This window comes from Chiloscyllium punctatum, chromosome 10 (assembly GCF_047496795.1).
Source record: "Chiloscyllium punctatum isolate Juve2018m chromosome 10, sChiPun1.3, whole genome shotgun sequence".
Lineage (NCBI taxonomy): Eukaryota > Metazoa > Chordata > Chondrichthyes > Orectolobiformes > Hemiscylliidae > Chiloscyllium > Chiloscyllium punctatum.
In genome coordinates this window covers 38,083,216-38,098,993 of record NC_092748.1, presented here as the reverse complement: position 1 = coordinate 38,098,993, position 15,778 = coordinate 38,083,216, and the positions used below count along the sequence as shown (strand labels likewise).

Sequence of the window (15,778 nt, the reverse complement as noted above, 5' to 3'; positions counted from 1 at the left end):
CATATCTAAGTCCCTTTGCAAACAACAAATGCCCTCCTCACTGTCCACAACTCCACCTATCTTCATATCATCTGCGAATTTACTGACCCACCCTTCAACTCCCTCATCCAAGTCATTAATAAAAATTACAAACAGCAGAGGACCCAGAACTGATCCCTGCGGAACTCCACTTGTAACTGGGCTCCAGGCTGAATATTTACCATCTACCACCACTCTCTGACTTCGACCGGTTAGCCAGTTTTCTATCCAATTGGCCAAATTTCCCTCTATGCCATGCCTCCTGACTTTCCGCATAAGCCTACCATGGGGAACCTTGTCAAATGCCTTACTAAAATCCATGTACACTACATCCACTGCTCTACCCTCATCCATATGCTTAGTCACGTGCTCGAAGAATTCAATAAGACTTGTAAGGCAAGACCTACCCTTCACAAATCCATGCTGGCTGTCCCTAATCAAGCAGTGTCTTTCCAGATACTCATAAATCCTATCCCTCAGTACCCTTTCCATTACTTTGCCTACCACAGAAGTAAGACTAACTGGCCTGTAATTCCCAGGGTTATCCATATTCCCTTTTTTGAACAGGGGCACAACATTCGCTACTCTCCAGTCCCCTGGTACCACCCCCGTTGACATTGAAGACGAGAAGATCATTGCCAACGGTACTGCAATTTCCTCTCTTGCTTCCCACATAATCCTAGGATATATCCCGTCAGGCCTGGGGGACTTGTCTATCCTCAAGTTGTTCAAAGTGTCCAACACATCTTCCTTCCTAACAAGTATCTCTTCTAGCTTACTCGTCCGTTTCACACTCTCCTCTTCAACAATATGGTCCCTCTCGTTCGTAAATACTGAAGAGAAGTACTTGTTCAAGACCTCTCCTATTTCTTCCGACTCAATACACAATCTCCCACTACTGTCCTTGATCGGACCTACCCTCGTTCTCGTCATTCTCAGGTTTCTCACATATGCATAAAATGCCTTGGGGTTATCTTTGATCCTATCCGCCAAGGATTTTTCATGCCCTCTCTTAGCTCTCCTAATCCCTTTCTTCAGGTCCCTTCTGACTATCCTGTATCCCCCCACTGCTCTGTCTGAACCCTGTTTCCTCAACCTTATGTAAGCCTCCTTCTTCCTCTTTACTAGACATTCAACCTCCCTCATCAACCAAGGCTCCCTCACACGACCATTTCTTTCCTGCCTGATAGGTACATACATATCAAGGACACGTCGTATCTGCTCCTTGAAAAAGTTCCACATTTCCACCACATCCTTCCCTGACAGCCTATGCTCCCAATTTATGCTCCTCACAATTCACTGATATCAATGCAGAGACTATTTGAAATTTTATTATACTAGTTTTTGAAAATTATATTGTAATGTATAAGGCCTCAAAAATAATTTGACTTACATAAAAAATAAAATGTGGGTGGACTCCGCAACTGTGCTTCTCTTTATTATATCACCCCAACTGCCTCCTACAGATCATCTCTCTCAATCTCAATATCCATGTGAAATTTACCAAATAAAATCCAGCATGGCGGAAGGGTGGAAATGGAGATGTGCACAACATCATAACCATGCCAAACTCATATATACAAGTCTCTGTACAAGCTGCACATGCCGGCAGCAAAACATTACTTAGAATTGCAATAAAACAATTTTTATCATCTCCAAAACAATAGCTATTCAAAATGCATCGTGTAGATGTACGAGAATCTCTAATCTGGCAGTGTTATAGCCCTAACTCAGCAGCAACTTGTTTCAATAAAATAACATATCAGGGTACAAGTTCTGGGGTGTTGGGATGTGGATTTGGCCCTAACTCCTCAGGAAAACCTGATTTAATAGATATTGTGCAGAGCTGCAATGCTCCCTGCAAAGAGAAAGGGAAAATCAGAAGTGTTGTTGCAGATCATCTTTTGTACCACACAACAAAATGGGCAGAGACCTAAGGGGCTAAGGGAGGTACATGTCCATGAACATCAGGAGAGAAAAATGAGGGTGGGGAGATCAAGAAATCAATTAATAATGGGATCAACCCACTACTCACCTTGCTTTGATTATAAAAACTTATAAACTGCAAGGGACAATTATTTTACAGAAATATGTTTCCTTAAAAACAAATTAAGCTGCGCATGCCCTGTTAATTATCAGCGACAATTCTCACTATTGCCTCTTTCACTTACCCAAGGCAGATCATGCACTGACAACAGGATTTCTCCACTGGCTTAGGAGTAGAGGAAAATGTATCGTTCATGAATGTCAACAGGAAATTACATCAACTTCCACTGCATTTAGAATTGCAACAGAATGGCAATATGCCAATTCATGCCTACTTCCAGTCTGCTATATATTCCACTGGGAATGGATTACGGACTTTTTGCTCCAGAATATTCACAAAAAACAATGCAGCAGAGCAATCACATCTTCCCAGACAATCCAAGACTTGGGCAACAAAGAGCAATGTTTTCACAAACAAAATTATATTCTAGCATTAAACTGAAGTTCACTGAAAAGGGAGTTCTCACGACTATAACTTCCTGAAAAAAACATTTTATCTTAAGGAATTGTGATTATTAACAATATGTTTTACTTTTCTCCATTTTAATAAACACATATTTTAACAAGTGCCTAATTAGAAAAAGAATGACTTTTGCCATCAATGTTAATTTAGTTTCATAGAGTCATACAACACAGAAACAGGCCCTTCAGCCCACGCTGTCTATGCTGACCAGGATCCCTAAAAACTTACATGTTGTCAGAATCACAAGTTTAGATTCAGTATCCTTCACCAATTAGGCTATTGACAAAATAATTGAGCAGAAAATTGTCAATAATTAAAAGATCAATACAGCAAAAGAAAATAATTATTTTAATTTTCACAATTATTTCACAGAAGGAATTGTGATGATGAAAGTCCACATATGATAAAGTTGATAAATCAACTAAATAGAGGTATTTTTAGACATTCTTCTTTCCAAGACACTGTTTGACACAGCTAAAAGCATTTGGTATTAAACCACACAGCTGCTCTTCCTTCGTGTATCTGTATTCATTTGTGTTCGAAAATATTAAATTATTTATCAGTGTTAGTAACTGCAATGCTAAATATTGCATGAATCACACAACCAATGGGAAGTTGGCAGTGCTTCACTAAGGGAATTATGGGTTAAAGCATCCTTTTACTGGAGCAAAGATAGTAAATATCTGAGTTGTTTCATGTAAACAGAGAACTGTTAAACAAAGATAGTTGACTAAATGAATGAGTGACCCCACTTTTACATTTTTTGGTTCTAATGTTATATAATCTGATCATTTAAAAATAACGACACTTTAGACTCAGAACCGGAGCTGAAGGGATGCTATTTCTTGCTGATCTCCAAGCACTTGATAGCCTGATGTGTTTTTAATCAGCACTGGATCACAGGGTAGCAATGAAATGTAACACTGCTGAAAAATGTGTTGCTGGAAAAGCGCAGCAGGTCAGGCAGCACCTAAGGAGCAGGAGAATCGATGTTTCGGGCATAAGCAGACTCCGGTAGAAGGGCTTATGCCCGAAACGTTGATTTTCCTGCTCCTTGGATGCTGCCTGACCTGCTGCGCTTTTCCAGCAACATATTTTTCAGCTCTGATCTCCAGCATCTGCAGTCCTCACTTTCTTTTAGATGAAATGTAACACCCCAGGTACTCAGAAAACAGTTGGTTCCTAGCTCTTTACAATCATAACAATACAAAATCCACCTTTTAAAACATCTACATTAATATAACTGTTTCAATCATTAGCTTTCTTCTGAATTAAGATTAACAATTGCATTTTGTGAAGTAATGTTGCTTGTGTTGGAGGAAGTTGTGTCTATATCTCGTAGATTTGGCACTCATTGTTGTCAGTGGTAACTTGATCCACTGAACAGATGATGTTGCAAAAGCTGCTGCTGGTGTACAATGGTTCTTGATGTTGCTATTGTGTAATTTGCTGGTGACTTCATTGACGTTGTATCACTTGTTGGTGAAAATAGGGATATTTGCCCACTGGTAATTTGGTTGCTCGTATTATTGGTGATCTTTTCTACTTTTACAGCTTAGGTGTCAGTTGCATACTCACCCTGTTCCTCCTCATATGCTGGGCGGTTTTGGTCTCAGTGATGTACCCCCTTGAAGTCTTAACTTAACCAATTTTTGCTAGGTTCGAGGTTTTAATCATTGCAACTTGTTTATGGAAAGTTTGTCCTTTTAACGACTGAGGCACAGATTCAATATGGTTGTTAAAGTATCAACTTCCTTTTATCTGTCCATCTGTGAATTGTTGCCTTATTTTCTCCTGGTCAACTGGAGGGGTTACCTTGTCTTAGCATTATCTCATTCCTTCTTCCATTCATACAGGCAGTTTCTTGACAGCCTTAAAAAGATGTAGATTGGAGTGAAAACAAGGTATGCTCTGAATCTTCCTTTGTCTCTTACGTTTTGTGATGGTTGACTTGACCAGTCGGACATACACCAGCATCCCCTTGGGTAATGTGGTGATAATGGTGAATCTGACTGGTTCAGCGATTCCTTTCAGTTTTCTTGAGGTGAATTGGACCCCATTCTCATTTCAAGAATCCCTTGCACAATGAACATAACTTGTACTTGTGAGGCAATTGTTGCAGCTAAGGAATGGTGTGGTCTGCTGGTTGTTCAGTAGCTGTTATCTTCTGTTTCTGCTGTGTAACTGTTCTTCTGGCATATATTGCATGCAGTCACCATTCTTTCAATATCTTTGTTGATGCATATCAGCACACAGATGAACAGTGTACAACTGATCTGGTTCTGAGCTTACACACCTTCATTCCAATGTGACTTTCATGAATCTTCTACAGAAGTTATTTCTGCATTGTAGTGGGTATGATTACTCTGGATTCAACAAATTTCCTGATAGATTGATGATCACTCTCAACAATGACCCTTCTCCAATAAAGATCTGAACTCAATTTCTCACATATGTAGACAACTGGCAGAAGTTCTCTTTCGATGTTGCATATCTGGTCTCAGTTAATGTTGGAGCTTTGGATGTGAATGCTATTCATTTGACCTCTTTTCCTAGTCATTTCATAGAGGTCCCAAATGCAGAATGACAGGTTTGTTTGTCTGTAGTAGTAAGACAGACTGGTCTAAATACATATCACTCCTGAGTTTGTTGAAACTCCTCTTCTGAGTCTGACCACTCGGACTCAGCTCTCTCAAGTTTGCTGTGTGTTTTGACATGAGATATGGAAGAGCTCACTTATTAGATCACGCCAACTAAAACAAACAAAGACCAAAGAAAAATACAGCATAGGAACAGGCCCTTTGGCCCTCCAAGCCTGCAATGATGCATTTTGCCCTTCCATACTAAAACTGTCTTCATTTACAAGATCCATATCCTCCTATTTCCTTCCTGTTCATGCACTCGCCCATGTGTTTCTTGAATGCTGCTATTGTGACTGCTTCCACCACCTCCTCTGACACCTTTTGTGCGAAAAACTTGCCTCGCACATCTCTTTTAAATTCCACTGCCCCACCCCAAACCTTGAACTTGTGTCCCCTTGTAATTGACCGCTCCACCCGGTGAAAAAGCCCACAATTTCCACTCGATCCATGCCATTCACAACCTAATAAACTTCTATCAGGTCGCCCCTCAACCTCCTGCATTCCAATGAAAACAAACCCAGTCTATCCAACTTTTCTTCATAGTTAAAATCTCCTATACCAGGCAACATCCTGGTAAACCTTTTCTGGACCCTCTCCAAAGCATCCACATCCTTCTGGTTGTGTGGTGACCAGAACTGTATGCAATCCATTGTAACTCTTTCTCAGAGGGGTCAGAACAATTTTCTCAAGGGCTCACTCTTGATTCTCACTAATTAATTAGGTGATGCAGTCACACAATAATAACACCTTTTGTATTTGTATTGACATATGTGGTGTTTGAACAGGAGATTTCAATCCCCTTAATTATTAAACATGAGGCCACAACATGTAAGGAAAGCATTAATTTCTTAGACACCACAGTATTTAAACTGGCACATGCAGACAATTTAGCAACAAAAGTTATTTTTCTCCCCAAAATAAACGACCTTCACTTCTACACACAAAAATAGTAACACTCTAAATCCATCTTCCAGAGATTGGTGAGTTTGCAGCTAATACATTTCCATTATATTATGCACAAAGCTAAAAGAGCTCAACTAAACAATTACTTCTCTTTATCATGTGTCTCACATCTGAATTTCAGATGTAAATTTAACAACTGACAGTGTCAATTACACTAGCATCCACTACATTTTTCCCTCCATAATTGTTCCTAAACATTTGTAGCCTCAATACCTCAGTCATTCCAAGTTTTCCTGGCTCTAAGTTAGCAAAATTCTCCTTTATTAATGGATTTAAAACTGTTCTCTCGCCTTTGAGCTTCCCAGTCAGTCTCCCCCTTTCAGCTTCCTTCTCCATTTTCCCCCTTTGCCGCCTGTCTCTTCCCTCCCCCAACATGCATCCTTTTCATCTGCCTTTCCATGGCTGTGTGTGTATGGATAGTGTACAGAGCCTGCAATGTTACAAGCTAGCACTTTCCAATGTTATCTTGTTGCACTACAAAAAGTGCAAAGACTCATAAAATGCAGAGCCTCATAAGACCATAAGATGTAGGAGCAGAAGTAGGCCATGCAGCTACTGGGTCTGATTTGTCAGTCAATCAGATCATGACTGACCTGATAATCCTCAACTCCACTTTTCCCCACAATCGTTGATTTTATTACTGATTAAACATCTACCTCAGCCTTGACTACACTTAACCGATCAGCCTTGACATCCCTCTATAGTAAAGGATTGCAGAAGTTCACCACCCTCAGAGAAAGAAGTCCTCCTCATCTCATTCTTTAATGGTCAGCCTGTTAAACTAAGAATATATGCTCTGGTCCTACACTCGCCCCTAAAGGGAAACAACCTTTTGGTATCTACCCCATCAAGCACCCTAAGAATCTTGCAGGTTATAACAAGCTCTCCACTTATTCTCCTAACTTCCATTGAGTACAACTCCAAATTAACCAAACCAGGATCAAACCAGGAACCTTCTCTGACTCCGCTGGACAGCCCCCAACACCAGTATAGCTTTCCTTAGATAAGGGATCCACTACTATTCACAGTGTTCCAGCACCTCAGGCAGCATCCAATGATGCTACCGACCTGGTGTGATTTTCCAGCGCCACACCTTTTGACTGCTCTCCAGCATCTGCAGTCCTCACCTTCTCACAGTGTTCCAGCTGCCTTGTACAGGCTTTAGAAGGACCTCCATATTTTAAACTCCATTCGTTCGAAATCGAGGTCAACATTATATTTGCCTTCCCACTGAACTCGGATGCTAGCTTTTTGTGATTCATTCACAAGGATCCCCAAATCCCGTTGTTGTAGCTTTCTGCAGTCTCCTTCCATTTAAATCCAATTCCTGCAAAGCTCCCAGATATCTGGGAGACTGAGTGGACAAGCTTTCTGATTTCGTTGATTACCACAGAAAATAAAGAATGTAAGCATAAACTGAAAAGGATCCAGTGGAGCCATTCATGGATTTTACCTTTGTTTAAAAGTTTCAACCACTTTGGCCCTTCCTAAAGCAAAATTCAATATATATAGGAGTTATCTAGGTAAAAACAATGACTGCAGATGCTGGAAACCAGATTCTGGATTAGTGGTGCTGGAAGAGCACAGCAGTTCAGGCAGCATCCAAGGAGCTTCGAAATCGACGTTTCGGGCAAAAGCCCTTCATCAGGAATAAAGGCAGTGAGCCTGAAGCATGGAGAGATAAGCTAGAGGAGGGTGAGGGTGGGGAGAAAGTAGCATAGAGTACAATGGGTGAGTGGGGGAGGGGATGAAGGTGATAGGTCAAGGAGGAGAGGGTGGAGTGGATAGGTGGAAAAGGAGATAGGCAGGTAGGACAAGTCCGGACAAGTTATGGGGACAGTTACTGAGCTGGAAGTTTAGAACTAGGGTGAGGTGGGGGAAGGGGAAATGAGGAAACTGTTGAAGTCCACATTGATGCCTTGGGGTTGAAGTGTTCCGAGACGAAAGATGAGGCGTTCTTCCTCCAGGCGTCTGGTGGTGAGGGAGCAGCGGTGAAGGAGGCCCAGGACCTCCATGTCCTTGGCAGAGTGGGAGGGGAAGTTGAAATGTTGGGCCACGGAGCGGTGTGGTTGATTGGTGCGGGTGTCTCAGAGATGTTCCCTAAAGCGCTCTGCTAGGAGGCGCCTAGTCTCCCCAATGTAGAGGAGACCGCATCGGGAGCAACGGATACAATAAATGATATTAGTGGATGTGCAAGCAAGCTTTTGATGGATGTGGAAGGCTCCTTTAGGGCCTTGGATAGAGGTGAGGGAGGAGGTGTGGGCGCAGGTTTTACAGTTCCTGCGGTGGCAGGGGAAAGTGCCAGGATTGGAGGGTGGGTTGTTTGAGGGCGTGGACCTGACCAAGTAGTCACGGAGGGAACGGTTTTTGCGGAAGGCAGAAAGGGGTGGGGAGGGAAATATATCTCTGGTAGTGGGGTCTGTTTGGAGGTGGCGGAAATGTCGGCGGATGATTTGGTTTATGCAAAGGTTGGTAGGGTGGAAGGTGAGCACCAGGGGCATTCTGTCCTTGTTACGGTTGGAGGGGTAGCGTCTGAGGGCGGAGGTGCAGGATGTGGACGAGATGCGTTGGAGGGCATCTTTAACCACGTGGGAAGGGAAATTGCGGTCTCTAAAGAAGGAGGCCATCTGGTGTGTTCTGTGGTGGAACTGGTCCTCCTGGGAGCAGATCCGGCGGAGGCGGAGGAATTGGGAATACGGGATGGCATTTTTACAAGAGGTAGCCAAAGTGACCAATTTCCCTCATTGTATTCAATCTGCCATGTTTTTGCCCACTCACTGAACTCACTCTTGTGTCATCTGCAAACTTGGTGATAAAACCTTCACTACAATCATCCAAGATATTAATATGTATTGTAATTATTTGTGATCCCAGCATAGCACCAGACAAACTGATATAGTTTTGTTTCATCTGCATTTTCCAGTATTGTAAGGAAACCATCAAAATGTTCATCTGATTCCTCCTCATAATTTAAAAGTTATATTGACAGGCCTGATGATTTGACTTTGGCAAGAGATGGCAATTTTTCTTCAAAACTGTTGTCTGTCTTGCTCTTGTTGTCTTCACTCAATTCTAAGAGATTAAATTTAATGTATTTTCTCCTTTCCTCAAAACAAGTGTAATTAACCCTTTCCTTCTCAATGGTGCCTTTAAGAAAGTTACCATATGTCAGCCAGCATTTTTATTTAAACTTCTGAAGTCCTTATTTCTGAACTTTTAATTCCTTATGAGCTGCAGCTGTTTTGTTATTGCTGCAGCAGCCATTTCATTTTTGTACAACGTACTCCATTTTTTTTCCTTCTCTTTGTGTCATTAATTGAGTTTAATTTTTCAATCTATGTGTGTGTGTGTGTGCGCACGCACGCGCGCGCCCTCCCTCCAGCACTTACCTGCAACCATTGTCTACCATTGTGCAAAAGTTACATTTTATTAAATGGAAATATGCATCTTTAAAAAAAACTCCATGAATACTCCACAAATAGCTTCCAATGTTACTGCAACGTTACTTCTGTGGAAAACAATTAGTCGTGTGTGCAGTAACGCAACAATTAAACTAAAAGATGGGAACCTTTAGAGAAAAGGTGAGAGAAAACAAAAAAAAATTATCACTTCGACTTGCATCTCAATATTACACTAAGTTTTTTATGGTTAAATGGAGAGGTCACTTTCTAAGAAACTCGAGCTCCTCGATGTAACTATCACCCCAATGCTGAGGAAGTGGGTAAAAGGGAAAGAAGGATATAAGAGCAGGATTATTCAGTAGCACACATGCCGTTGCTATGAGCAGAGAACATTAGGCAGGATCAGAAGGGAAGAAAGATACACTGCAAAAAAAATGACATTGAGACACAGGGACCTTGGAAATAAATGTACTGTGCTATTAAAGTGGCAGGTGCTCCTGTATTCCCACATTACCAACCTCTGAAAACTCAGTTATTTCATTAATGGGAGGCACCAAGTAGAAGAGGCCAAGCTTTCTGATTTTGTTGGTTACCACAGAAAATAAAAAAATGTAAGCATAAATTGAAAAGGATCCAGTGGAACCAGGAGCCATTAATGGATTTTCACTTTTGTTTAAACATTTCAACCACTCTGGCCCTTCCTAAAACAAAATTCAATATGTATAAGTTACCAAAGTGACCCTGTAAAAATGGTGGCACCAAAGTGACCCTATAAAAATGATGGCACCAAAGTGACCCTGTAAAAATGATGGCACTAAGTTAGAATCATAGAATCCCCACAATGCTGCGGGGGAACAGGCCTTTCACCCTACTGAATCACACCAACCCTTTGAAGAGCGTCCCATCCAGACCCAGCCCTGAACCCTATCCCAGCATTTACAATGGCTGATCTAACTAGCCTACACATTCCTGGATACTACAGGGCAATTACGCATGGCCAATGCAACCTGCATATATTTGGGCTGTGGTAGGAAACTGGAGCACTTGGCAGAAATCCATGCAGACACAGGGAGAATGTGCAAACCCCACACAAACAGTCGCCCCAAGGCTGGAATCAAATCCAGGCCCCTGGCATTGTGAGGCAGCAGTGTTGACATGAGCAACGACAAGTAAGTTAGGAGAGTATGGTGAGAATTAAAAAATGAGATTTTCAACTTTGAGAAAAAAACAGGTCCAATTTTCCCTTGAGGTTTCAATGGCTAAATGAGAATTTCACGAGTAAGCAGTGAGGGCTCTATTTTCAAGTATTTACATCTCATTACCCCTAATTTCACCTCATTTACAGTTTGCGATTTGCCCAGGTACTGGTAAGAATCTAGGCAGCATCAATTCCTCACTTGAAAGTGAAAAGTTACCAACAAATAGCTGCAGCTTGCCAGCACCTTATCTGAGCCTCCAGAGAACAATATTCCCCATCAACTCAGAGCATACTCTGTGGTGCAGCCACTGCAGAGCCCATCAGCAGTAAAGCAGTAACCTCACCGTATCATCATGATACATCTCAGACTAACTTAGAATATAATTCAACACATTATTACTGCACTTTAGAGTTCACTGACACCTTGCCTTGCAATACTGATGCAAGGCCACTTTGAACATTGGGTCAAGTGCCCGTCTCATGCATCAGAGCACAGCACATTTCAGGGTTATTAGTTTGTTTTCTTAGTATTTGCTCACTTTATACTTAATTGCCTTGCTCAGAGTCCTGACTGTAAACCCTCAACACAGACTTTAATGTTTGATGCCACCTTTCCAGTGCTCCCTGTGACTCTGGATGGTTCGCAATAGATTTGAATTGTTTTATTCCTAAGCTATCCATAACTTCCCAGAATAATTTTGAAATTTGACCCTTGATCTGATTGTATCTCTGTGGCTAGTCTGTATCCAATGAAAAGTTTGAGTAATTCCTCTACAATCCTTTTAACTGTGATATTGCACATTGGGATGACCTCTGGAAATCTAGTGGAGATACTCATTATTGTTAGCAAATACTGATTCCCACTTTTTATTTGAGGTAAGGGTGCTATGCAATCAATTAGGGCTCCTTTAAAAGGTTCCTCAAAAGCAGGAATAGGTATTAAAGGTGTGGGTTTTATGACTGCCTGTGGTTTTCCAATTACCTGACATGTGTGACATGTCTGGCAAATTCAACTACATCTTTGTGCAGTCCAGGTCAGTAAAAATGTTTTTTATTTCAGCTTGAGTTTTTCTCACTCCTAAATGACCCCCGAGTAGTAGCCACTCACAACAGCTCTGTTCTATATCCCACTGGCAATACGATTTGATGAACATCTGCCCATTTCTCATCTACCTGATTCTATGATGGCCTCCATTTCCTCATTAAGACATCATTTTTAAGATAATAAAGTTCAGGGATACATTTGGATTCTATTTCTGTCTATGCCTTTTGATACAATTGCTTTAAATTTTCATCCTTCTGCTGTAACTAAGTTAATTCATCTGAGCTAAAGATGTCTGCTGTGTCATCTATCTGCTCCTGGCTTGTCTCAACCATTTCATTACACCAGGTGTCTGCTAATTCCACTTCAACTTTCTTATCTTTACTCTTTGATCTCTTTTGTTTCAATTGATGACTTTGTGACCTCATTACCACACAGTCAGGAAAATTCCCAGGATATATGTCCTGAAATAGTTCCGTTGCCTGAGTTTTTACTAGCTTTTCAATCACAGTGGGCAGAATTCCTACCTGTGAACTAGCTTTATCAATAGCAAGGACAAATTGTATTCCTGGAGCTGAGAGTTTGTCCAATATTCCTATCACAACTTCTCCACTTTTCACTGGACACTCTAACCTCAGTTTACATACTTGAGCGCTTCTTAGCACAAATTCCCATTACTAATAACTTTTCTGGCAATAGTTCTTCAAAGGTACATATCTCCTCATCTTTCAAAATCATAGATTGAGAGGATCCTGTGTCTCTGAATATTGTAACCTCTTTACCTGCTGCTCCTGGCCTATGAGAGTAAACTTTACCTTGGCAGGTGTACGGTTTAAGAAGATCTGGCACTTCCTCCTTAACTAATCTCTGACCAGCTTGTATGTTCTGGTGCAGCTTTCTAGCTTCCACTGTACTTTCCCTTACAACTCCAACAAAATTCACTGGCTTCTCCTGTTTTCCGACACTTGGCTTCCCAGTGCTTTTCCTAACCCACCAACATTGATTTCATGAGACCTACTTTATTGCAGTGAAAACATCAGAGCTTTTTAACTTCTCTTTCCCCTTCAAGGGTTTACTTTTTAATCCTGTGGTAAGTTATCCTTATCATCTTCACCAAGGTCTATCTTTCCTTTTCCAGATGAGGACTTTTCTTTTCATGGATTGAAATTGATTTTGGAAGCCAAACATCGATTTGTGGACCAATTCATAATCATCAGCCATTTCAGCTGCTAATGTTGTCGTTTTAACTCTCTCCTCCTCCATGAGTTCTCACTACTTCAGGAAATGAATTTTAGAACTCCTCCTAAACTAATTGTCCTCTCTAAGAGCTGTATTTGCAATGCCTTTATCCACCTATCAAAATTACTTTTGTTTGAACCTTCAAACTCAATGTAGGTTTTTTAAAATATATATTTTATTAAAAAAGAATGATTTTTTTTCCTTTGAGTATTACAAAAAATACAAAACTAAACAATTCAAATCAACGTTTAAAAAACAAATCCGTTAATTATATAAATAAATACTCACTAATAAATAAGCTAAAGAAGGAAAATCTTAACAATAATAACCATGACACAGCTCAGCAAAACAAAGCAATAGCCCTCGATCACTGAGTGCATAAGATTATACATATTCATATGTTCGTAGTTCCTCCCCTCTGGATACCAGATTCATTACATAAAATTGCCATGGTTATATAAAGGCTCTTATTAGTATGGTGGACAAATCTGTACCCAGTTAGTCCAAAAAGGGCCGCCATGTCTTAGAGAAATTCTCAGTTTTATTGTGCACCATACTCATCAGAAAGTCCAAGGGGATGTCCTCCATGACTAGCTTATGCCAGCCTGCTAGCCCCGGGGGGATTTTCTAACACCCACCCTAATAGAATGTTCTTTCTGGCACAAAAAGTGAGGATACTGAAAAGCCTTTTTTTTGTGTGCATCTAATGAAAGTAAATTAACAAAGCCAAGAAATAGAGATACCTGATCCATTTCCACCTCCGTCCTCAAGGCCTTCTCTATTTTGCCTACCACAGTGCTCCAGTATGCCCACAATCTGTGGCAGGACCAAAGACAATGAGTAGGCATGCCCATGCTCATTTAGGACACTTTGGAGATGCTCCCCCTTTAAATTTAGTAAGGCGGTCTGGGACCCTGTGAAGAATCTTAAATTGCAAGGCGTGGGTCCTGTTGCAAATCGAGATCCTTCTTCCATTTTCCCAGATATACTCCCATATTTCAGAAGAGATCTCAACATCCAATTCCCTCTCTCATATCTTACAGAGCAGTTCAGTCTCATGTGAGGGACCCTCTCCCAACAGATGATAAGCGCTACTAACAGATAATGTATCCTCAGCACTCAACACCCTCTTCTCCATGTCGGACCTATAAGGATCAGTTAGAAGTGTGATCTCTTTTGCATGAAGTTTCGAATGTGAAAGAAAGGAAAGAGATCCCTAATGGGCAATTCATATTTCCAAGCCAACTGATCAAAAGACATCAATATGTCCCCTTTGAATAAGTCACTCAGGCAAGACACGCCCCGAGCTGCCCATAGTTTAAACCCAGAGTCCATCATCCCTGGCTAAAAGTCCCGCATATCAACGATGGGTATTAAAAATGATGCTTTGGCAATATTGCCCTCACCCTGATGCATTGCCCTCCACGCCTTGACAGTATTGATGACTATTAGGCTGTGAAAATATTCCTTAACTGTTCGCATTTTGTCTAAGAACAGCAGGCTAATAATGGGGCATCCTGCCTGAGATGCTTCAATGTCCAACCAAAGTGAGTGAATATCCCCCCCAGGCCCAATCGTTCACATAAGTTTAACTGAGAGTTTTTGATATCTGGGAGGCCCACTCCTCCCAGTCTGTAAGGTCACTGCAATTTAGTCAATTTAGGGGCCGCTTCCAATACTTGAAAAAAGAACTAAACCAGCTGTTCAGTTTTCGAAATATTTGCTTAGTAAAAAGCAGAGGAAGCATTCACACAGGATACAGCAGGTGGGGCAGAATGTTCATCTTAATGAGAGCTATCCGACCTAACCAAGAGATCGCAAGTGCCTCCCATCTACAAAGGTGCTGTTTGAATCTGTCAAATAAATGGGAAAAAATTGGTTTTAAATAGCCGATCAAAAGTAGGAATAATAAATTTACCTCAGTAGAGAAAGCTCTCCTGCGACCATCTAAAAGGGAATCGAGATCCTCCCGCAAGATCAGGCACTCTGGGGAGACCACCCACGGGTATGGTCTCTGACTTCACAAAATTGATCTTATAACCCGAGAAGCCACCAAATAAATTGGTGCATTATATCAGATGTGGCACTGAGACTGTTGGGTTTGATAAGACGACAAGAACATCATCTGCATACAGTCTGATCTTATGTGACTTAGTCTCTACTTCTGCAGCAGTTTTACTGAGATCCCTGCATATTGCATCCACCAGCAGTTTTATCACCAATGTGAAAAGCAATGGTGACAAGGGACAGCTCTGTCGACTGCCCCTACAAGTATTAAAATTGCTTGATTGTATACCATTGATGAGGACCACGGCAAGAAGATCACTACACAAAACCTCCACCACCTGATGAAGGTCTCTCCCAGGTCAAACTGCTTCAATGTATGAAAAAATTATGGTTACTCGACCCTGTCAAATGCCTTTTCCGCATCTAAGGAGATCACCAATCCCTGTATCGATCACTGTCGACAAACTTGGATCATGTTAAGTAATTTCTTGACATTATCCATTGATCTTTTATGAACCACGTCTGGTCCTCCTTAATGATGGAGGGCAGTACAGTTTCTAGCCTTAGTGCCAGAGTCTTGGATAGGATTTTGAAGTCGACATTCAGGAGTGAAATAGGTCTATAGGAAGCATAGTCCTCTGGAGCTTTTCCTTTTTTAACAATGAGAGAGATGTTCGCCTCTCTTAGAGATGGTGGGAGGAGACCACAACTATGTGAATCATTAAACATACTAAACATCCGCCCTGACAACATACTTTT

General features: G+C 41.2%; 1 protein-coding gene across 2 annotated transcripts in view; it reads right to left on the bottom strand.

Moving 5' to 3' along the window:
* hecw2b (HECT, C2 and WW domain containing E3 ubiquitin protein ligase 2b) overlaps positions 1 to 15,778 on the bottom strand; it is a 338,435-nt gene that overhangs the window by 297,630 nt on the left and 25,027 nt on the right. The window lies entirely within an intron of this gene.